The sequence below is a fragment of the Meleagris gallopavo genome, chromosome Z (genome assembly GCF_905368555.1).
Source record: "Meleagris gallopavo chromosome Z, MGAL_WU_HG_1.1, whole genome shotgun sequence".
Lineage (NCBI taxonomy): Eukaryota > Metazoa > Chordata > Aves > Galliformes > Phasianidae > Meleagris > Meleagris gallopavo.
In genome coordinates this window covers 42,830,819-42,856,645 of record NC_139435.1, presented here as the reverse complement: position 1 = coordinate 42,856,645, position 25,827 = coordinate 42,830,819, and the positions used below count along the sequence as shown (strand labels likewise).

General features: G+C 40.2%; 2 pseudogenes; one reads left to right on the top strand and one right to left on the bottom strand.

The window, feature by feature from the left end:
* LOC146542229 (uncharacterized) overlaps positions 1-25,827 on the bottom strand; it is a 417,733-nt pseudogene that overhangs the window by 29,603 nt on the left and 362,303 nt on the right.
* LOC146542233 (uncharacterized) lies at positions 16,943-20,764 on the top strand (annotated as a pseudogene).

Here is a 25,827-nt window from a genome sequence, read left to right as displayed (position 1 = left end):
TGAGAACATAATTTTAGTGTAGTTCAGGCTAATAACAACCTGAAAAGATATGTGGTCTAACTTGTTCTTCACAAAAGGATTAGTCATGATCATGTTGTACAGGAAAACATCCAGACAGGTTTTGAATATCTCTAAAGAAGGAGATTCCACAACATTTCTGTGCAGCCTGTTCCAGTGTTCTGTAATCCTCAAAATAAAGAAGTTTTTCCTTGTGTTCAGATGGAACTTCCTGTGTTCTAATTTATGCCCAGTGCTCTTTGTCTTGTTGCTGGGCACTATCAAAAGAGCCTAAGCTCATCAACTTGTCCTTGCCCATGAGGTATTTGTAGGCATTAGTAAGATCTCCTCTCCTTTACTCTTCTCCATGGTGAATGGTCCTCGGTCTCTCAGCCCCCTCTCATAAGGGAGATGCTCCCCTTTTGTTATACACACTATAGCTAAGAAAGATACTGTGACTCTGAATATTCAGTTTTATGCTTGTATAAACATACCGCAATGAATAATGCATTTTTTAGAATTTCTTCAAAACTCATGCATCAACATTTGAGTGCTTGAATATTGTTTTTTACCTTAATTTTAGCCAGTGCAAACAACTTTAGTGAAGGTGGATCTATATATCCTATCTTAGTGTAATTTTAATGGATAAGTTTATTACAGAAAACTCATTTTTATGAGTTTTATCTGCTTGAACTGACATTTCCTTTCTGAATACCATGCATATAGTTTCATAAATCTTGTGCTGTCTTGATGTACAGGTGTTGTCTGAGTTGGGATTTGCTTGCATAAAGAAAAGATTGGTAGTTTTTTAAGATCAAAATAAAATAAAAAAAAAGAATGAAAATACATTGAAATAAAGAAATCCAATATATAAATAAATACATTAAATGAAATGGTTCTGTGTTCCAAATTAACCAGAGAAAAGTTATAAGTGTCTGAGGGTGGGAATAAGAATGCTAAGCAAGCCCTATAAGGAAGTGAAGATTTTAGTGATCCATTAGATTTATGAAGTTGACTCTTAAAATTTTCTAGGTATTGAGAAATATAGAAAATATAAAATTACTATTTATTCTAATGCTCTTTCTGTACAACCAACTTCAAAAGGAGAGATTGTTTTCAGAGTGACTTATGTACGTCAGTAACATGTCCATGAAAAGACGAGAAGAAAACACAGTACGCATCAAAATGCCATATGTATACATGAAAAAATTTTGACACAACTAAACAATAATATCTACATTCATGTATTTAGTTAATGTCTCTAATTTGATTAATCTCAAGCTTACATGCAATTTAGGAAAGTAATTTTTAAAGTCTGGTTATGCTTATACTATACTGAGAGTTTCTGAGTGTCGGCTTGATGTTATACTTTTCTCAAAGCCAAAACAGCTAAAGGAAACTTAAGAAATGTCTCAGGCTGAAGAATACTTTAGGCAAAAAAGGGATTCTTATTTACTTATTGCCTAGCAGACGGCACACAGAAAAGCTTCAAACTATACCTATAAGGAAAACACTCTCATGACTGGTATCCTGCTTTGACTACGCCATTAAAAAGATGCTTCGCTCCAGTTTATAGGAGGGAGAGGAGGTTCTTTGATAGATGTATACCTGACATGAGATTGAGAAACAATGGTTCAAATGTTGGTCCTAACAGTTTATTACAAATCTTAATCAGAGAAATGAGGAAGGGAAGGCTGGCAACTCTTATGAATTAGTGTGATGGGGAAGGGAAAGCAGGTGATAGAAAAGGTAGGAAAGAAGTGAGAATTATGTAAAGCAGGGATAGTCACCACCAAGATCCAGCAGCATCCCATATCACGCCATTCTGATGGTCTGAGGATGAAGTGCAGGGGGAGAGCAGCAGCAGTGTGACTGGCCTTAGGCAGCAAGCAGGTACAGCGACAAGATAAGTCCAGGAGGAAGCAGCAGGTCTCAGGTAGCAAACCCTTCAGCAAGCCCTACAGCACCCCTCACTTAATAACTTCAGCAGGCAGGCAACACATTGTGAAACATCTGATGTCAGACGCCTCTTCTTCAGCATGCAGGAATCACATCATGAGGAATCTGATGTCAGACACCTATCCTCATGGTTGTTGGTCCCTTTTTTATCTTTCTGTCAGTGTGGCATTCCTGCGTGCTTGGCTAAGAGCCATGTGCAGTACACCCTGAGATCGCTACATCCCTTGAGATAAGCCCACACAAAAGCTGCTTCCTGGCCCTTAAGCTGCGGCTTATCTCTCTCTCCTTGCCCCAGCCTGCAAATCTTCAGACAAAAGATTTTGCCAACTTTGACCAGGACTTGCCTGGACTTGTCCATCTGTGTCCCTCAGACAAAGAATTTCTCAACCTTTACCCAGAATGTGTTCATCAGTGTTTCTCAGCAAGCTGTGAGGCAATGGTGCAAAAAATAATCTCTTATGCTAACATTAATTTTTGACAAGTGTTTCAATGCTGCTAATTCTGTTGCCAAAATAATCTTATTCGGGGTGAAGTCTGACATGAAACTCTTAAATAAATATGGGTAAGGTACCTATTTTTGTACACTGCTAAGGTGAGTTTTCAGTTAAAACAGCTTTGTAACCCATTTGAGACATCAGGAGTTGTCGACCTTAACAACCTAGTGTGGGTGTATTCTGATATTTGTCAATATGGGATCTATGAATAAGGCATCTGATTCTTTTGATGTCATTTTTAATACATAAAACCTGATCTTACTGGATAAATAATACTTGTAGTTTATTTCAAATTCACAGGCATTCATATTCATAAGTGTCTCTGGCCAATCTGACATACCATAGAATATCATTTCAAACACGGTATTACTTATCTCCAAGAACTGTAGTCTTTCTCTGAACCCACAGGTCTTGAGAAAGACTTTTGTACATTTGCAAGAAAACCTGCATGAAACTCATTTGCAAAGAATTCTATTCCTTCATAACTAAAGGATTTACTTTCCTTTTATAGTCTTTGCTTTCAAACAAAATTCGAAGTAAATAGATGAATAAGCAAATGAAAAAGATTGTCTGAGTGATGATCTGATAGATTTTTTCTTACCAGTGGTTGTAAAAGTCATAATGATCTGAGACTGCATTTCATAACAATGGCTGACTGGCAAAAATTACTTCATGTATCACCTCTACTAATCTCAAGTGAAGACTCTCAAACTTAAATATGATGTAGACATATTCTGGCACACAAGTGGCTCTGAAAGTCATGCCTCCTATTTAAGAGAATAAGAGAAAACCTAGCATCCATTTTCAAGAAGGGAAAAAAAAAGAAGATTCAGGGAACTACAGGCCAGTCAGTATCACCTCTGTGCCTGCCAAGATCATGGAGGAGATCCTCCTGAAGACTCTACTAAGGTACATGGAAAATAAAGACGAGGTGACTAATGATAAGAAACATGGCTTCATCAAAGGCAAGTTGTGCCTGACAAACTTGGTGGCCTTTTATGATAGAGTTACAGCATCAGTAGACAAAGGAAGAGCAACTGATGTTATCTACTTGCACTTGTGCATAGTGTCCTATGTGACATCTTGGTCATCAAATTGGAGAAAAATGGATCTGATGGATGGACCCCTCACTTAATAAGAAATTGGCTGGATGGCTGTACTCAGAAAGTTGTGGGCAACAGCTCAACATCCAAGTGGAGACTGGTGATGAGTGACGTTCCAGTGTTGAAACCAGTGCTATTTAACATCTTTGTGGGTGACATGGACAGTAGGATCAAGTGCACACTCATACATTTGTAGATGACACCAAGCTGAGTGGTGCAGTTGACACACTAGAGATAAGGGATGCCATCCAGAGGACCCCGGACAGTCTTGAGAGGTAGGCTCATACCAAACTCATGAAGTTTGACAAGGCTAAGTGCAAGGTCCTGTTCCTCAGTCAGGGCAATCCCAGGCACAGATACAGGTTTGGCAGAGAATTGCCATGAGGAGACAGATTTTAGGAGGTTGTCTGTTGAAAGACTCAACATGAATCATCATCAATGTATGCTTGCAGACCAGAAGGCCAACTGTATCCTGAGTTGCATTGAGAGAAGCACGGTAATTCTTTCCACTCCGCTCTTATGAGACCCCACCTGGAGTATTATGTTCAATTCTGGAGCGAAGGACATTGAGCTGTTGGAGCAGGTCTGGAGGAGAGCCATGAAGATGATCAGAGGGCTGGAATATCTCCTGTACAAGGACAGGCTGAGAGATCTGGGGCTCTTCAGTCTGCAGAAGAGAAGGCTCCAGGGGGACCTTACACTGGCCTTCCTGTACCAGAAGGGGGCCTACAGGAAAGCTGGGGAGGGACTTTTTGTAAGGACATGTAGTAACAAGACAAGGGGAAAAGGCTTGGAACAGGAAGAGAGAAAATTTAGGCTAGATATTAGAAAGAAATTCTTTATTGTGATGGTGGTGAGACACTGGAATGAGTTGCCCAGAGAGATTCCTCCCTCCATGGAGAAATTCAAGTTCAAGCTGGATTGAATTTTGAGCAACCTGGTCTAGAGGGAGGCATCCCTGCCTATAATGAGGGGGCTGGAATTACGTGATCTTAAAGATCCCTTCTGAGCTAAACCATTTTATGATTCTATGACTCTATAATTTCTGTGGAAATTACAACAGATACAATAATACAATAGCACTATGTGACAGAGCAATTTCTTACTTACAAAATACTGTTTTTCAATGTAGTCATTTTAGAGTAGTTTTTGGTAAGTTTGATGGAATACATTTTATGTTGACCTTCATTTCTACCAACAGATTACCCCTAAAAATGCAAATTAGAATTATAGAATGATTTAGATTGAAAAAGATCTTTAAGATCAGCAAGTCCAACCATCTCCTAACAGTACCTACTCAACCACAAAACTATGGCCTTGAGTGCTACCTCTCTACATTCTGAAGAATGAAGACCATCACTTGTCCGAGTAGCTCATTCAATGTTTCATCTGCTTCTTCATGAAGAAATCCTTCCTAACATCCTATCTAATTCTCCCATGGTGCTACCTGAGGCCATTTCATCATGTCCTTCATCTGAGAAAAGAAATCAACATTATCCTCAGTGTTCTTTCAGATACTTGTAGAGAGCTGAGATTTCCCCTCAGCTTCTTTTTCTCAAGACTAAACCAACCCAGCTCCTTCAGCTACTCCTTATATGTCTTGTTTTTCTTGTCCCTTCATGAGCTTTATTGCTCTTCTCAATTCCAGAAACTCAGTATCATTTTTCAGTGAGGGGAACAGCAATAAGTAAGAAAAGTAGTTGTTATCCATGTCTAAATGTTCAAATTTGAGAACTTCTGTGATATCTGAACCCTTCAAAGTGGACTTTCATATGCACTGCTTAGGTGGAATTAGTAGTGATGTGGTACTTCAGAAGCTACTTAAAGCTTGTATAACTCCAGTCACCACCCGCCAGGAGAATAAAATAAAATTTGGAAGATCTCTCTTCCTAGGGAAAGTCTTGGCAGAGATTGCAGCACCAGTTTTGCCATCATCTCAAGATGAAGCAGAAGCATTTTCACATATATCTTCTTACTGATTTTGAATTGTGAATAGTTTAAAAGAAACTTTGAGGAAATTAGGTCTTTTCTTAAAGTTGATTATGTTATTAACTGGAAAGTGACCTGTGCAGAACATCACTGTTTGTGGTAGTATTACAAGCTTTACGTCTACATAAAAGTAGAAATCTTTGTGAAAAAATATCATTTATATAGGACTGTAACTAACCAAATCACAGACACTTTAATTTTCCCAATGTCTACCATAAGAACATGTTAAAAAAAGAGAAGGGAGTAGTTTATTATTTTAAGTCCATTTTTGTGATAGAAAAATGCCACTTTTATTAGTAATAGCTTATTTTTCAAAAGAGGGAAGTGCCTCTTTTGGCAGTGTTATGAATATTCTAAACTGTATTCATTTGATACATCTGCTCTTTTGAAATTACAATGGTGTAAATTTATGATTCTAGCTTTATGAAAGTTGATATAGCTAGGATAAGCTTCTTGAGAGAAACATGCATCTACCAAAAATGAAATGAATCAAAAAGATGACGAGGTCTTTGCTTGCTGTTCCTTAGGGATGAGTGATATTGATACTCTATTTCTGCCATAACGTAATTTTGAAAATGAAGAAACAAGTGCATGCCAGATTCATTGAATGTGCTGACTTTGACCCATTGGTTCTTGTGCCTTTTTGGTTTTTTGTTTGTTTTTAGTGTAAGATGTTACTTATTATCATTACATTGAAGATCATATATATTATTTAGTTTAAAATATACTAATATGCAACCGAAAGAAGAGGCAATATATATTACTAATCTGTCTGGTGTTTGTGCTGACAGGGCTAGAATTACATGTTTGGTCAGCAAATCTCGTCTGTTCAGTTATTTCCATATTATAGAAGATCATGTATAAATTCTACTTAATGGAACATGTGAGAACTCAAAAGTGATAATTTTATATTGGATGGGAATTAATCATTTTACCATTTCCAAGGCTCATTGCAATTTTTAGTAGATAAGTACTAATTTCTCCCCTTTTGTTCTGTTAAATTAATTGTCAAGGGAATGAGCAATTGAAGAATAGTAATTGTGGTGATATTGTTTATGAATTACAGTAGTAGAACTTTGATCTTTTCAGTGTTTAGTACTTTGAATGACTATTCTACTTTAAGATACATTACTGACTGCCAGGATTCATAAAAATTCAATTTTTAGGAGCACTAATCTTTTATTTTTATAAAAGAATATCTTGAAAATGAGTTGAGCGGAAACAACAGCAACATTGGATGAATAATTAACTAGTTTTTATTTAGTTTCTTAAGAGTAAATAGTGTCTGTTAGATATAGACTGTCCTAAGGAAGCACATGCAAGCTCCAAGTAATTCTAGATGAAAAACAGATTTTTCAGGGTAATTGTCAAACTGAAAACTATAATCATAATAATTAATGGTTGTCCCACATATGATACTCATCACTACCCTATCAGGCAAATAAACAATAATTTTCTCTACGTACTATTTTTAAGTATACTGTACTTATTTTCATGAAAGAAAAAATGTAAATGTTGATTGAGATTATCAGATGGCTGTACAGCTACAGTACTCCTTTGGCAATAGGAAATGGGGAGATCAAAACTGTCAGCGCTCAGTTGAGTTAGAGAGCTCTCACAGTTTCTTGTAGCATCAGGATAGTTCTGCTTGTGTTCAATATACATCTTATATACCTTTTATATAAATATATATATGTATCTTATATACCATTCACTTACAAACAAGAAGTTCCTGTTCCTCTAACAGTTCCTCTATTCAGTTAATTGACCCTAGCTTCTTCCAGACAACAGTGATAAAGGATGAAAGGTTTCTCAGTTGTGACAAGATTAACAGTGCAGTCCGGAAGAACTTCCTGTTTACTCTTAGACACAAACAGATACCATTTGCTCTTTGTCTTACGCTCCAGTCTCCCAGGGTTTCACAGTGATAGGGTCTATCAAAGAGTCTGATAAGCTCTTTGGTGACCCACTCACAGTTACATCTTCCCCCACACAAAGCCTATATAGGAATAAAGTGATAAGTCACTAACTTATTTGTCATGGAGTTATTGCATTAAAATGGATAGTTCCTAAATTTTTATTGATCTAATAATGGAAATTATGGATTAAAATATTATCAAATTGGTCTATCATTCATATATGGCCTGGTAATAACTGAAATTCTTTCTACCCAGCGTTCAGTAAAGATAAATAATTATTTAGTTTTAATTAAATGCATTTTCATAAGTAAACTATTTGTGGCCACAAACTGCTTAATCTTACAAGCAAACTAATTTATTAAACTTTTCTCTAACATGATTAAATAGAACAGATGAATAATTGCAAATGGTCTATACTAGCTCTCTGTCAACCATAGTGTCACTGTTGTTTCTCTAGTAATGCAAGTTCTGCCATGAAGGCAGTTACAAGGAAATCCTTATTCAGTTTTGTTAATGTCAGTTTTCTGATAAAACCATAGTTAAGATAATTCATATTTGTGTAAAAATGGCACTATATTTAATATGTACTTGGTTATTACAGTGATACCAGCAGCAGACATTCTAACAAGAAACTTAGCAGTGTCACAATTTACTGTAAAATCCTGAGAAATGCAGATCATGCGGGGCACATCAAGAAGTATGAAGGAAAGCAAACATTTACATGTATCTTAGCAGTGTTTGGGCATCTACTTTGAGGCCTTGAGCTCTGCATGTAGTCATATTTTAGAATTAGATAAGTTCCCTAGTCTTTTTTGCTACTATGGTAATGATAAAATAAGTTCATATTAATATTCTCCCTGTGATATGGAAAAATTTGTATTTTTAGTATAGTATATAGTTCATTCAAGACACATCAGTCCTCCTGATAGGTGCAAATCCTTTATCATCCGATGATTGTTTCTTACAAAATGAGAAATTACACTCATCATTTTTCTTTATTTCCAGATCTACTCTCCTAAACTGTTTATATGTATAGGCATATATATAATAAAAATATATAGAATATAATTTAGAGAATTAGTGAAAATAATTATTGATATAAAGAATATAGAGAATTATTTAAACAGGAATAGTGGTGAATGAAAAACTGAAAATGAGCCATGCATGTGTGCTTGCAGTTAAGAAAGTAAAATATATCCTAGACAGCATCAAAAGTGCAGCCAGCAGATCAAGAGAGGTACAGTGTATAGTAGTAGTGCCTTCAACATTAGAACCACAGAATTGTAGAGGTTTTAGGGAACCTCTGAATATCATTTAGTCCACTCTCTCCGTCACTAAAGCAGGTCTCCTGTAAGAGATTACACAAGAAAGCATTCAAGTGTGTTCTGGATATCTTGAGAAGAATACTCCAAAACTGCTCTGGGCAGCTGGTTCCAGTGTGCTGTCACCATCAAAGAAAAGAAATGTTGTGCTCATGTGGAGTTCCTGTGTTCCAGTTTGTGTTCCTTGTCCTGTTGCTGGGCCCTACTGAAAAGAGTCTTTTTAGCAATGTTTTAGATATTTGTAGGCGTTGGTGGTATCCCTGCAAGTGCCAGATCTCTTGGCCTTTCTTCATAAGAGTGATGGTCCAGGCCATCATCTTCCTTGAAGCCCTAAGAACATGGACTTGCTGGATAGAGTAAAGAGGAGGGCCTTTGGGATAGTGGATAAAGAACTGGCTGGATGTTGGGCCCAGAGAGTGGTGGTGAATACATTTACATCCAAGTAGTGACCAGTCATGAGTGGCATTCCCCACAGTTCAGTATTTGGACCTGTCCTCTTCAGTATCTTTATTTATTATGACCTGGATGAGGGCATTGAGAGCACCCTCAGGAAGTTTGCAGATGACACGAAGCTGGGAAGAACTGTGATTTTGCCTTGGGGTAGAAAGGCACTACAGAGATATCTGGTCAGGCTGGATTGCTGGTCTGAAGCCAATGAGATAAGCTTCAACAAGACCAAGTGCTGAGTCTTGCACTTTGGCAACAATAACTCCAGGCAATGGTATAGGCTTCAGACAGAGTGGCTGGAAGAATGTGTGGAAAAAATGGACCTGGGGGTGTTGGTCAATGCTTGACTGAACATGAGCAAGTAGTGTGCCCAGGTGGCCAAGAAAGTCAATGGCATCCTGGTTGGTATCAGAAATACTGTTGCCAGCAGCAGTAAGGAAGTGATCATCCTTCTGTACTCAGCCTTGGTGAGGCCACATCTTGAATACTGTGTTCAGTTTTGTTTCCCTCATTACAAGAAAGATATTGAGATCCTGGAGCATGTTCAGAGAAGGATAACAATGGTGGTGAAGAGTCTGGTGCGAAGTGGCTTATGAGAAGTGGCTGAGGGAACTGTGATTGTTTAGTCTGGAGAAGCAGAGGCTCAGGGAGACACTATTACCCTCTCTAGCAACCTGAAATGAAGTTGTGATGAAATGAGGGTCAGTCTCTTCTCCTGTGTAACTAGAAATGGGAGGGAATGACCTCAAGTTGTGCCAGGGGATTTTCAGGTTGGATGTTAGGAAAAATTTATTCTCTGAAAGACTTGTGAGATGTTAGAATGGGAGGGAGGTTGTAAAGTCACAGAAGCCAAGAAAACCGACAAAATAACTTGACATGACAATGAGTTATGTCAAGCAGGTATTCCGTTTACTACAGTGCTGGGTGCATGGGGGATTGCTCCCACCAAGCATGCACACCAAGAGAAGCAGCGACTGCATATTTAAAGGTGTAGTGTATACATATTCATTATATTCCAAGAACATGGACAGAAATTCCAAGAAATAACTAACATATTTGGTTATCGTGGGGTGAAGGATTAAGTCATTCTAGCTATAGATTTTCTTTTAAGGGGAGGTAGCCCAAACCAGTTCCCATGTTGAGCTGAAACATCTGTTTTGCCATTTTATCTTCAACAACAGGTCGTTTAAAATACTTTCTTATCTTCACTTGGCATCAAGCTCTGCAGCCCCCTCCACAACCCGCAGGACCACCACCAGGAGGACCACACATGCATTAATTAGGAGCGGAGTTAATTGCGTACAATGGGCATGGAAATTCCCAGAAGTAATTGTAATAACCACTCCTTTTCTTAGGAATACTATGAATATGCATGTATTCCTTTTATAAATAAGGATGTTTACCTGCTATTGGTGTGCAGGCTAGGAAGGGGCTACCTCCCCTGCACCCAGCATGCATGTGGTGCTGAGTAACATACCTGCTTTATAACTACCTTGTGGTTATAGAGTTTGATTTCACAATTCAGTTTAGTGATTTTTTGTTGTTGATATTCCACATCAGAACATTATGTAAAGCAGTGAGAGAGCTAATGTTCTGGTTCTGTAAACTGCCTTTTCTCGGCATTTTTGGTTCTTGGAGGGGAGGGGAGGAGTGGCATTCCCAAGAGGACTTTGTGCCCTGATGAAGAAAGGTGGAGCTACCTGGCAGGTCTGCAGTGTTTCTCTTTTTGTTCACTGTGGAGGACCACATGGTCCACCTGCAGTCTGTAGAGTAAGGCCTCAGTTTTGGACACTCTCTCTCTCTTTTTGTTTGATTTGCTGGCCTCAAATCCAATTGTTTTGTGTTGTACTATGTTATCTTGCATTCTTTGATCATATTTAGTAAATTAATTTTCCTTTTCAGATTGTTGTTGCAGCTGGTTTGTTTTTTTTTTAATATCCTTCTACTATCTCCCTGCCCTTTCCCCTTTTCCCTTCTTCTGTGGTCTGTGAGTCATTAGTCACTGGGCCAGACCAGACTGGCCCGTAAGCCATTAGCACTTTTTTTTCCCCCTCTCTCTTTTTATTTTATTTTATTTTATTTTATTTTATTTTATTTTATTTTATTTTATTTATTTATTTTCCAGGCCTGTGCCCCCATCACAGACGTAGATCTAGAGATAAGTTTGTGACAAAGAGTTAATGCTCCAGTTCCAGGTACCTGTCTTAGAAGAGAAGAACTACATCTTGCAGAGGGCTGCTCATTGCTCTGTTACTGTTTCTGCTCAGAAGGAAAGACAAAAACCATTTGCAGATCACTTGACTTGCCATCTTTTCTCTTCCGTTTGTCCCGACTAGATCATCTCTCCTCAGCATTAGAGTAAGGCCTTCAGTTTTCAGACACTCTCCCTCAGTTTGTTTTATTTATTATCTTCAACTCCAATTATATTTTATTTTATTGTATTGTAGCGTGTTATCTTACATTCCAATATCTTATTTGGTAAATTAGTTTGTTTCTCCTCGGATCATTGCCACTGTTTTTTTTTTATGCCCATCTGTCTACTTTTTTCCCCTTTTCCCCTTTTCCATTTCCCAGGGCATGGGTCCGTGGGTTCCCCCACCCTGCTAGTCATGAAATAGGGCCAAACCAAGCTGTAAACTGTCGTCACACTAAGATAATACTTTGAATCTGTTTATTCTTCACCCTATATCAGCTTCATCCTAGACTGTTTTCCAGCAGTACGTGATGAGGAGTATTTATTAGCTTCTAAAATAACAAGTTCATCTGATATCTTTATTTTCCACATACTCTGTTGCATTTTGGTGACTTTCTTCACTGCCATTATACAAATAAATAAATAAATAAATAAATGAATGAATGAATGAATGAATGAATGAATAAATAAGTTTCCGTACAAATTTTCAAATATCATTGTGGCTTTGGGCAAATGATTTCAAGTGTTTCTTCCAGGCACTGTTATAAATGTGGTAGAAATAAGCATGTGTTTATATCTATTCAATGTAAGACTATTAGGGATTCTGAATCACTTAGGCAGAAACTTCTGTTTTCTGCTGTAAGTTTTACAAAAACCTGTAAACATTTTTCTTTGCAGCAAGAACACAAATTCAATTTTAAGGAGATTGGTGACAACCTCATGAAGAACTAGAACTCTGTTTACACCATTGTTTTCATAGAATCAGAATCATAGAATGGCTTGAGTTGAAAGGGACCTCAAGGGTCACTAAGTTTCTGCACTCTGCCTCATGCAGGGCTGTTAATCACTAGATGGAGAAGTAGATCAGATTGTCCAGGGCCCCACCCAACCTAACCTTAAGGACCTCTGGAGATGGAACATCCACAGACTCCATGGGCAGCCTGTTCCAACAGCTCACGATTCTCTCAGAAAAGAATTTTCCCCTGACATTTAATCTAAATCTCACTTCCTTTAGTTTAAAACCATTACCTCTTGTCCTATCATGTAAAAAGTTGTTTTCCTGCATGTTTATTAACCCCCTTTTAAATACTGGAAGGCTGCAATTAGGTGTTCTGAAAGTCTTCTCTTTTCCAGGCTGAACAAGCCCAGTTCTTTCTGCCTTTCTTCATAGAAGAGGTGCTCCAGCCCTTAGATCATGCTTGTGGCCCTCCTCTGAATCCTCTCCAAAAGCTCCACATCTTTTCTCTGCTGGAGGACTCAGACTTGGACTCACTACTTCAGCTGGTGCCTCACTAGGGCAGAGTAGAGAGGGACAGTCACCTCCCTCGCCCTGCTCATCATCCCTCTTTTGGTGGAAGCCAGGGTACCAATGGCCTTCTGGGCTGCAAATGCACACTACTGGCTCATGTTAAGTTTTTCATCAGTCAGCACTCCTAAGTCCTTCTCAGCAGTGCTACTCTCGAGGATTTCTTCTACTAGCTTGTATACATATCTGGTATTACCTTGACACAAGCACAAAACATTGCACTTTATTGAACCTCATTAGGTTCACAGAGACCCACTATTCAAGTTTGTTGAATTCCCTCTGGATGGCATCCCTTCCTTCCGCTGTATCAATAGTGCTCATTTTTGTGTCATCAGCAAGCTTGCTGAGGGTTTAGTTGAGCCCAACATCTGCGTCACTGATAACGATGTTAAAAAGTACCAGTCTCAAGAAAGATCCCTGTGGGGCTCTGCATATTATATTACCTCCATGTGGACCTAGATCCATTGGCCACAGTGCTCTGGCTGTGACCTTCCAGCCAATTCCTTATCCACCAATTAGTCCACTTTTCAAATCCATAGCTCTTCAATTTTGAGATAAAGATGCGGTGGGGAACTGTGTCAAAGGTTTTGCAGAATTCCATGCAGATTTCATCAGTTGCCTTCCTTTTGTTCTCCAATACTTTCGCTCCACCATAGAGGGCTGACCAGATTGGTCAGGCATGACTTTCCCTTCTTGTATCCATGCTGACTGTCTTGGATCAACTGCTTGTCCCTCATGTCCTTAACATGTCTTCCAGGAAGATCTGTTCCCTGGCTTTCCCAGGAACAGAGGCAAGGCTCACAGGCCTGTAGTTTCCTGGGTCCTCCTTCCTCCTTGTCTGGGAGTGATATTTCTTTTCCCTTTTTCCAGTTCCCAGGGACTATTCCTGGCAGTCATGACTTTTCCATTAAATGGATTTTGGTACTTCCCTCTATTTTGCAGTGTGTCTGGGATTTACCAGAATTTTTTCAGCTGAACCATGTCTTAAATAACTTCTGTGGCACTTGACCAGAAATTTCAGCTTGATTCATCTAAATTTCAGATACTCTGCTTGTTCTAGTTTTGTCTAGTGTGGAAACAACTATAACATCAACTTCATTCATAAGAGATAAGCGGGAATGTATTTATTGACATAATATAGATATAATGCAGTGATTTAAAAGAAACTTAACAAGATTTGAGGTGGCTGGATACACTTGATTATTTTCTGAACAGATGGTAAGGTAAATACATTTGTATAGGAGAACTTTCCATTGAATTACAAGGTTCAGAATGAACTCTCTTGCTTCCTAAATTCTTTGAGCCACAGTCACAGATTCATAGAATCATAGAATTGTAGGCACTGGAAGTCCAGCCAACCTGCAGGCCCCATACAGCAAGCTGCACAGGAAGGCATCCAGGAGGGTCTTGAATATCTCCAGAGAAGGAGAATCCACAGCCTCCCTGGACAGCCTGTTCCAGTGCTCCGTCACCCTTACTGTGAAGAAGTTCCTTCATATATTGGTGTGGAACTAATGCTCGAGTTTATGGTTATTTCCTCTTGTCTTGCCCTCAGAGACCACTGAAAAGAGGATACTTATAAACATTAATCAGATCCCCTCTGAGTCTTTTTTTATAAGGCTGAACAGAGCCAGGTCACACAGTCTTTCATTTAGGGGAGATGCACCAGGACCTTTATCATCTTTGTGGCCCTCTACTGGACTCTCTCCAGGAGATCTTTGCCTTTCTGAGGAGCCCAGAACTGGGTACAGTACTTCAGGGCAAAGTTGTGGGGGAGGATCACCTCCCTTGACCGACAACGCTTATTTTAATGCACCTCCGAATGCCATTGGCCTTCTTGGCCACCAGAGCACACAGCTGATTCACACCAACCTGTCATCTACCAGGACTCCCAGGTCTTTCTCCACAGAGCTCTTCTCCAGCAAATCATGTCCCAACCTGTGCTGATACTCATGGTTATTCCTTCCCAAATGCAAGACTCCACACTTGTTCTTGTTAAACCTCATCTGGTTTATTGTTGCCAGCTCTCCAGTCTGTCCAGGTCTTGCTGAATGACAGTGCAGCTTTCTGGTGTGTCTGCTAGTCCTCCAAGCTTTGTATCATTGGTGTGCTTACTGTGAGTGAACACTATCCCCTCATCAAGGTAATAGATGAAGATATTTAACAAGACCAGACAAAGCACCTACTCCTGGGAAGCACCATTTGTCACAGGTCTCCAACCAGACTCTGCACTGCCAAACACAACCTTCTGAGCTCGGCCAGTTAGCCAATCCTCAACCCACCTCGCAATCCACTGATCTATCCCACGCTTTCTCAGCTTCAGTATCAGGACATCATGGGAGACAGTATCAAAAGCCTTGCTGAAGTCAAGGTAGATGACATCCACTGCTCTCCCTGCATCTACCCAGGTGGTGATGCCATAATAGAAGTAGTAAATTAATTCCCTTAGTAAATTAATTGTGACTATTCCTTTTTTCTGAATCCTTTGTTTTTGGCTCAAAGCTTGTTTTCTGAGGCACTTCTTGTGATAAGACTCTAACTTATCTAGGAGATGAGAGGTGGATGTTGCTGTATGGCAGTTGGCATCACTGTGTGGATAATTTTACATTTGAAAGCATTTCTTTGGAGCTGTTTGCCTCCAGAAGAGAGTGCTCAGGAGTGTTTACTTGTGGAAGATCTGGCCTGTGACCAAATAACTCCAGTTTGATATGGGAAAATTGGGGAATGACATCATGATGTGAAAAACAGGTTGCAGGTGGGCACCTCCCTGCTCCCTCTTATCTGCTGGCAAGGTCCAGGAGATGGGAACAAAGGAGTTTCTGCTGAGATCCCAAAGCCAGAATTTGCCACTCCAAAGAGAGCTGACAACCACTTTGGACTACCATTGGTAGTACAGCACAAGTCTGTACTACCATTGTGAAGTAATCATCATCAACTGAACAACAATGCCTGATGACCCTCCAACTACTGAAGATCAGCTACTGAAAAAATGAACCACACAAGCCCCATGGTGGTGATTATCTCTCTCTTGCTTCCTACAAAGACTGGTTTATTTCCTATCTCTTTTCTATCACTTGTCTTCCCTTCCCCATCTCCCTAAATGACTAGGATTTGTAATAAACTGCATTGACCTTTGAGTCTTAATCTTGCTTTTGAGTATACATATATTAAAAGAATATCCTCTCCCTCCAATAAATTGGAACGAGACACCTTCTTCTCTTCCAATTGGTTGGAGATAGCATCTAAAACAAACTGTTCCATCACCTTTCCAGGGACAGAGGTGAGACTGACTGGTTTGTAGTTTCCTGGATCCTCCTTCTTGCCCTTTTTGAGGATCAGAGAGACAGTAAACTATCCTCCAGTCTTCAAGCACCTCTCCTGTTCTCCAAAACCTGTCAAAGATGATAGAGAATGTTTTGGCAGTCAACTCTGCCAGCTCCATCAGCACGTGTGGATGCCCAGGGATATGTGCACACTGATCCCATCCATAAGCTCAAGGACCACCCCCTCCTCAATCAGAGAGAAGATCACCATTTCTTGGACTCTCTCTTCCAGGGTCCAGGAGTCCTGAGGTAGAGTTTTTGAAGAGAAGACCAAAGCAAAGAAGGCATCCAGTATCTCTCCTTTCTTAGCATTCCCTGTTACCTGGACACCTCCCTTGTTCAGGGGACCCACATTATCCCTTGTCTTCCTCTTACTGTTATGATCCTTAAAGAAATCCTTCTTATTATCCTTTATTCCCTTTGCCAGCTTCAGCTCCAGGTGAGCTTTAATCCTCCTTGTCGCTTCCCTGCAGGCCCTGACAACACTCCTATACTCCTCGCAAGAGGACAGGTGTGACACCATATGAAAACAAAGCTCATTGATATTCAGAAGATCTTGGGATGAGTAAACAAGTTTGGCAGCCACCTGCACCAGATGTAAACATGCACGAGGCATCTGGCAAGTACACATGACCAAGGGGTTGCTGAGGGGTTATAAAACATTGTGAGCATGTACAATAAAGCTCTTCATCCTCCACTGGCAACAGAGTCCCTGCTTCAGTTGCCACAGACAGGTGCTTTTTCCACATTTCGTAAATCTTCTTCAACCCTTCCATCTTATCCACAGGCTCCTTCCTCATCCATCCAGGTCTCCTGTCTTGGATTGGATCACCAATCTTTAACTTGAAAAAAAGTGTTATTTAAATATTGCCCAGCTTTCATCAGCCCCCTTACCTTCAAACACTCTAGCCCATGAAATACCTTAAAGTAGATCCTGGATGTTGTGGTTTTGTGATTTTTTGTTGTCAGTATTCCACATCACCACTGGGAGTTAAAGAGTTAATGTTCTAGTTTCGTTTACTGCCTTCTATGGGCTTTTATGGGCATTTTGAGTATTCGGATGGGAGGGAAGGGGTGGCATTTCTGAAGGACTTGGCACGGTTAGGAAGAGTGGGGGAGTTCCTGGCAGGACACTAGCCTCCCACCCCCTGGTCACTCTCGTGGTTTGCCGCGGAGAAAAGCACGTGCTTCAAGACTACGTCTACCATTTTGTATTTTGGATACTCTTGCTCATTTTGTTTGACTTTTTTTTCCTGGGTCTCTGCCACCTCCCTCTCCCCTCCCCCCCCCATCACAGACTTAGATAGCCTAGGGTAGCAATCCTACTTTTTGCCTTATTTCTTCAACATGAGATCTTGAACTCCACCATCTCATGATTGCTTCATCCCAAGCTGCCCCCAACCTTCACATCATAAACAAGCCCATCTCTGTTGGAAAGAACAAGGTCTAGAAGCATCCCCTGCCTTGTTGGCTCCTCCACCACCTGTGTTAAAATTATCGTCAATGCATTACAGGAACCGTCAGGACTGTGTGTACCCAGTCATGTTTCTTACCCAACAGATAGCTGGATGATTAAAGTCCCCCATGAGAACCCAAGCTACTTTCAGCTGCTTTTAGAAGGCCTCATTGACTTCATTCTCCTGATCTGGTGATCTGTAGTACCCTCCCACAACGATGTCAGACATACCATCCTGCACCTTAATTCTCACCCACAAGCTCTCCACATGTTCTTCCTCCTCTCCCATGTGGACCTCATAGTGTTCTACTTGGTCTCTCAAGTCAAATATGTAATAATTGCAAAGCTAACAAAGTTTATAATCAATCTAAGATGCAATCTTAGTAAAGATAACAAGACTTAACCAAATCATTAGTCACTTACTGAGGTCCTGTACTGACAAGGTGTCTTGATGTTGAAGTGTAAAGGATATATGCACAGGCATAACCCTGAGAAGCATCCCTGCTCAAGGGATGCTGCCACACTGGAGAACTCCAAAAACTCTTGGACTGCTCACTGTTGGATGAGAAGACTGCTTATATTCATAGATTGCTTTTTAGCACATTCTCAACTGGTCCTCAAATATTGAAACAGGTGTCTGGTATCAGGTCTTTCTGCTCCCCTTGTTTGAAATAGATTTCTGGTAGTTGTTAATACTGTTGCTCATGGTCTTCCTGTTGAAGGCCTTTGTGTGCAAGCCAGGCTGAAGGAAGAAGTTGAGGGAAAAAGGGAAATTCAGGGGTAGAGGAGGTGATGCAACAGCACAAGAATTGTTTGTTAAGTGGATGATTTTTGTGTTTGTGTGTGTGTCCTTGAATTAACTTAAAAGTTTTCAAAACTGATTTATTTTTATTTTTATTTTTATTTTTATTTTTATTTTTATTTTTATTTTTATTTTTTCCCTAAGGGAAGAATGGTATCCTGTTCTGTTCTTATCTGATTTTTCTAATCTTTGACAGATTCCTGTTCAGACATTTTATATTTTCTTTCTCTTTACCTTAGTAGTGTAGCCTGAAGGTCATGAAGGGTTAACACATTTGCTTTGTGCTGACTTATGTTTTCTCTTGGTTTATTCTGGAAGCACAGCAGGTAGAATCATGAATGGAGTGGAGCTTCTCTTTGGCAGCAGGTGGAAACAGAAGTCATACCTGACTTGAAACATTCTTGCAACATTGTCTTTCCTTCCTCCTTCCTCTTTGACAGCGCTAAACTGAACAGTCTGTTGTCCACTAATATGGATGCTGTGGACCAAGTTTGTCTGGAAACTTAATTTCCATTCATCTTACTTTTTTTTTTTTTTTTTTTTTTTTTTTTTTTTTTTTTAACAGTAATGAACATAACCATATCTGACAGGGTTAGAGAAGGTCTTGAATGATAATGACAGAGGATGTCAATTGCCACACCTTTCTGCAGAAGCTTGGTATTGCACATTTTGAAAACAAATTCACAATTCTGTCGTGGAGATCTTTTGTGAGTACTATGCTACTGTAAAAATGAGCAGTTAAATTAGTTTGATTTAAGCTGACATGTTTGGGTCTCAGCTTCTTGTAAGTCTGAGTAAGATCAGGATCCCTTAATAATTGGAGAGAACATTTTGGAACAAGAAGAATCACAAAATCAGAATTGTAGAATCACCAAGATTGGAAAAGACCTACGAGATCATCCAATAATTCTTACTAAATCATGTCACACAACACAACATATTAATATTCCTTGAACAGCTTCAGGGTCATTGACTCCACCACCTCCCTCCCTGGGCAGCCCACTCCAGCACCTGAAAACTCTTTTAGAGAACCAGTATTTCTAAAAGTCCCACCTGAGTCTCCCCTGGCACAGCTTGATGCCATTCCCTCTAATCCTATTACTAGCTAGACAAGAGAAGAGACCAACACCCTAGCTCTCTACAACCTGCCTTCAGGTGGTTATAGAGATTGATAAGATCTCCCCTAAAACTCCACTTCTCCAGACTAAACAATCCTAGCTCCCTCAGCCACTCATTGTGAGGGCTGTGCTCCAGACTTCTCACCAGTTTTGTTGCCCTCCTCAGGACATGCTCTAGGGTCTGAATGTATTTCTTGCTGTGAGGGGCCCAAAAATTGAACTTCAGTTCAATTTTGTAGCACTTGAGATGCAGCCTCACCAGAGCTGAGTACAGAGATATAAATTACTTCTCTGCTCTGGCTGGTAACAGTATTTCTGATACCAACCAGGATGACCTTGGCCTTCTTGGCCACTTTGGCACACTGGTGGCTCATGTTCAGCTGAGCATCATCCAATATCCTCAGGTCTGTTTTCACTACATGGTCTTCCAGCCACTCTGTCCCAAGCCTGTAACGTTACCTGGGGTTGTTGTGGCCAAAGTGCAGGACACAGCACTTGGTCTTGCTGGAGCTCATCTCATTTGCTTCAGCCCCGCAATCCAGCCTGACTAGATCCCTGTGTGGCCTTGCTACTCCCAGGCAAAATCACACTTCCAGTCAACTTGGTGTCACCTGCAAACTTCCTGAGGGTGCTCTCAATACACTCATCCTGGTCATCAATAAAGATATTGAAGAGGACAGACCCCAGTACCAACCCTTGGGGAACACCTCTCCAGGCTGGTTGCCAGCTGGATTTCATTCCTTTCACCATCACTTTATAGGCCCCACCCTCCAGTCTGTTCTTTACCCAGCAAAGACTGTATCTGTCCAAGTTACAGGCAGCCAGCTTCTCCAGGAGAATACCATGGGAGAAAATGTCGAAAGCTTATATGAAGTCAAGGTAGACTACATCAACAGCCTTTCCCTCATCAGGCAGGTCACTAGATTATAGGAGATGAGGTTGGTTAAGCAGGACCTGCCCTTCATGAACCCTTGCAGTCTGGGCCTGATCCCCTGATTGTTCTGCACATGTCGTGTGATCTCCCTCAAGACAATCTGCTCCATAGCCTTCCCTGGCATTGAGGCAAGGCTGACAAGCCTGTAGTTCCCTGGATCCTTCTTACAACTCTTCTTGTAGATGGGAGTCACACTGGCAAGTCTCCAGGCTTTTGGGACCTCTCCAGATGACCATGAATGCTGATAGATAAAGGAAAGCTGTTTAGCTATCACCTCCACCAGTTACCTCAGCACCCTCGGATGGACTTCATCTGGTTCCATGGACTTCTGGCAGTCCAGGATTCAATATCCAAGAAATCTGGGGACAGACAAAATAGAGTCTTTAAATTTCAGTACACTTTAAATTTCAGTACAACTGAAGGAAGAAATCAAGAAGAGGACATGGGTGACTGGCATGGCTGATTAAAGACCTGCAGCTTAAACTGAGGGAAAAGAGACAAATGTACAGGAAGTGGAAGCAAGGTTGTGTAGCCTGGGAAGAATAGAGGGACGCTGTCGGCATGTACAGAAATAAGATTAGGAAAGCCAGGGCACAGATGGAACTGAACTTGGCGAGGGATGTGAAAGATAACAAGAAGGGGTTCTTCAGGTGCATGAGAAGGAGGACACAGACCAAAGAGAGTGTTCTCTCTCTGATAAATGAGGACAGAGTATTGGCTTCCTCAGACATGGAAAAAGCTGAGCTGCTCAATAAGTGCTTTTCCTCAGTCTTCACTGGTAGTCAGGCTTCCATGTCTGCCAGGACCCTGAAGCTCTAGGTGTGCATGAGAGGAGTGGATTCCTTCCCACTGCAAGAGAGAAACAAGTCCAAGAACCCCTCCTGAATCTGAATATATATAAGTCCAGATGACATGCACCCCAGGTTTCTGAGAGAGATGGCTAATGTAGTTGCTGAACTGCACTCCATCATTTGAAAAATCATGGTTGTCTGGTGAAGTCCTCAGTGACTGGAAATAGGGAAACATTACATTTATTTTTAAGAAATGGAGAAAGAATGATCAGGGGAACCACAGACCTGTGAACCTCACCTCTATGCCTGGAAAGATTATGGAGTAGATCCTCCTGGCTACCATGTTAAGGCATATAAGAGATGAAGAGGTGATCCGAGACAGCTAGCATGGCTTCACCCAGGGAAGATCTTGCCTGACCAGCTTGGTGGCCTTCTATGGTAGAGTGATGGCATTGGTGGACAAGAGAAGGGTGATGGATGTCATCTACCTGGACTTCTGCAATGCCATTGACATGGTCCCTCACCACATCCTTCTTTCTAAATTGGAGAGGTATGGATTTGAAGGATGGACTGTTAAGTGGATTAATAATTGGTTGACTGGTCATAGCCAAAGGGTTGTGATCAATGGTTCTGTGTCAGGCTGATCATAAGCGGTGTCCCCAGGGATCAGACTTGGGATTGGTGCTCTTCAACAACTTTATAATGACATAAACGATGGAATCGTTTACATGGATGGAGAGTGATAAGATAAGGGGAGACCTTATTGTGGCCTTCCAGCACCTGAAGGGAGCATGTAAACAGGAGGGGGATCGGCTGTTTACGTGGATGGAAAGTAATAAGACAAGGGTGAATGGTTTTAGACTGACAGGGGAGATTAAGGTTAGGTGTAAGGAAGAAGTTTTTCACTCAGAGGGTGGTGACACACTGGAACAGGTTACTCAAAGATGTTGTGGATTTTCCATCCCTGGAGGCATTCAAGGCCAGGCTGGAGGTGTGTGGCTCTGGGCAACCTGGTCTAGTGGTTGGTGAACCTGTCCATGGCAGGGGTTGAAACTAGATGATCTTTGAGATGCTTTTCAACCCAAGCCATTCTATATTTCTATGAACGGGAGGCTTTTCTCCATTTTTTCTTAATGAAATTGGGATTTGTTAATGCCTTCTTTCTCTTTGCTTTCTTGGCATGTCTACACCTCTTACATGCCCTGGTCAGTGCTTACCTTGTTCACTGGAAGCATCTATTGTTGTGTAACATAAGGACACCTGGAAAACATGCTGTTGACAGGACAGATCTCATTTTAACTTTCAAGAACAGAGTTCTACATCAAACCATTTTGATCAAACCATTGAAATGATGTAAATGGTCCTGGTTTTATGGCCTTCTGTAAAATTGGACCCTAATTTTCCCATACATCAAGTTATTCATCTAGTTATACCTTGAAGCTTTTGTTTATTTTATCGTCATTTTTTTCTCTTCTACAAAGTGACATCTATACAGAGAATGCAACAAAGACTGAATTTTAATTCTGTTTTGATGTTAAACAGCCTGCTTCAGTTTAGAGCTGTAAAACAGCAGAGCTGTATGAATTAGGTGAATATGATGAATTTAGAGAAGTGTGTACAGGGCAGAGGCCCATGTGCAGAAGTAATGCCTGTACAACACCTAGAGAACAGATACTTCCTGACAACGTTCTAAGATCTGAATGTCTACAGCAACTTCACAATCAAGAAGAAAACAGAAGAGAAAGCAAATTCCTAGAGAGAGAATATTTAATATTTCTTGTCTCCTTTATTGATTTTATGTAATATATTTTGGATGAAAGTACAGCATTTAGATAACATCGTGTCTTGTTAAATCATATTTTGATATTTTAGATGTGGCAAAACCTACTGTTTTCAAATGGAAAGGACTTGAATCTTTAGACAGTATGCAATGTTTAAGTGTAGTAGTGAATGACTTCCTTCTTCTGTGCACAGAATTTCTTTGAAAGAAAAAGCATCTTGTGTGTGACACTATACGTACCTCCACAGTCAGAGGGAAGTACTTATGCTACTGCCTGGTGATTCAACACTTTTTATAGAACACTATTTCTCTAATTGTTCTTTTTTAATTATTCCAGCATACTGTAGGAAGAATATAAATTAATCAGGAGCTTTGTAGTGAAATTAAATCTGCTTATTAAACAATTTTCAAATATTTAATTATTTCAATGGGAAAAAAAAACCAACACAAAATCCCAACCTCATTAATTCCAATACAGCTCCTCAGAAATGAGTGATTTTTATTTTTTTAATGCTGTAACTTCAGTGAAGTAACGAATATGTTACTTAATCATAACTTGTCTCTTAATCATAATTTGTCTCTTAATCATAACTTAAGAGATTTCCTTAGTTACAAAGTTTTGGTGTCTTTTTTAATAAGGGAAATATGAAATGTTAAAGAACTCTGAGAATTCTAATATACTTTTTTTAGGAAAATTTGAAAGTTCTACTTCTTGTACAAAGCAAGTCGCATCCTTTTCTAAGATTTGGGGACATGTTACATTAAAATCCGCAAAAAAATCTACATTGGAGGCATATTAAATTTGGTGAAGAGAACCTATTCTGTCTACAGTATGTATGTAGATGTACTGCAAAATCATGTCAAAGGCATTGAAGAAGTCCTTGAGAGAATTGAAATTCTTTGGTCTGGAGAAGAGGAAGCTTGGGGAACATTATGGTTCTCTACTATTATGTAAAAGTAGGTTGTGTTGAGGTGGAGATTGACCAAATAACTAAAGATATGATAAGAGGGAGTGGCCTAAAATTGCACCAGGGGTGTTCAGGTTGGATATTGGAAAATCTTTCTTCTCTGAAAGAGTGGTCAGGTGCTGGAATGGGTTGCCTAGAGAAGTAGTTGAGTCACTGTACTCAGAAGTTTTTTAGAACATTTAGATGAGATACTAAGAGGCATGGTTTAATGGAGAAATATTGGTGCTAGCCAGACAGTGGACTAGGTGATCCTGGAGATCTTTTCCAATCTTGGTGTTTCTATGATTTTATAATTCTAAGTCCAGGTAGACAACATCAGTTGCTATCCTTTGTCCACTAATGCTATCACTCCACTGTGGATGATTATCAGGCATTATCTTCTCTTGGTGAAGCTGTGCCGGCTGTCAAAGATGTGCGCTATAACATACCTTTCATGGGGATTTGCTCCATGATCATCCCAGACACATACAAAGGCTCACAAGCCTGTAGTTTTCCAGGTCTTCATTCTAGAGTTATTAAAAATAATGTCTTCCATTTTGCAGTTGACAGGGACTTTACCATGACTTTTCAAATGTGATGAAGAGTGGCTCAGCCACCACATAAGCCTATTTCTTCAGGACTTTGGGATGTACGTCATCCTCTTCCATAGAGTTGTTGCTCTTACAGTAGAAATTGTCTACTTCAACTCTGGCCTAGAGCTTCAGAGATGTGAGAGGTGTGAGAATTCTTATTGTTGGTGAAGACTACTGCAAAGATCTTGTTGAGCACTTTATTCTTCTGCCACTATTGCCATTTCCCCCTTTTCATTTATTAGCAGAGGTACGCACTTCCTTTCCTGTCTCTTCTGAGCCATGCCTCTGGAGAATCCCTTGTTTATTAACATCTTTCACCAATTTCGAATTTTTCTGTGCATTTGCTCTCTCGATCTCATTTCTTCATGTCAGATGACATCCCTGTATTTTTTTGCAGGCCACGAGTCTGTGCTTACATTAAATGTAATTTTCCTTCTTTTCTCTGTTTGATGAGCAAATCAGTACTCATTTCTGCTAGCTCCCTAGCAGAATTCCTCTGTTTCATTTCTTATAGTGGAGGATGGAGAGCTCTTGTGTGTTCAGAAGAGCTGCCTGCTCTGTTCCATTCCTGTGTCCCTAACATCAGTTTCCCAAGGGATCCAATTAAATAATTTCTTAAACAGACAGAATTTTACTCTTATGAAGTTCAGGGTCCTGACTTAATGCTTTATCAGATCCATAGTCCTTGTGAGCATGAAGCTGACCAGGACACGTTTGTCACAGACTGGACTGCCTCCAATCTTAATCTCCTCAATGACCTTTGCATTGGAGAGCACCAAGTCCAGAAAGACTTTACCTGTGATTGGTCTGTTGAATAATTGGACCAAGATGTTAACCTCAATAGACTCCAGAATTCTCCTGGACTACTTGATTCTCACTGAGTTGTTTATCCCAGCAGACATGTGGACAGTTGAAATATCCTTCAGAATGAGAGTTTGTGAGCACAGTGCCTCTCATAGCTGCAGGAGGAATGTCTGTCTCATCAACAGGCTTCCTTTGATCAAGCGGCCTGTAATGGACCTCAACTATTAGATGTCTTCTATTGGTCTGGTACCTTATTTTTACCCAGAAGTTCTCAACCTGGATGTGGCTGTTTCTCAGAGGCGCTCTTCACAATCTATCCACTTCTTCCAC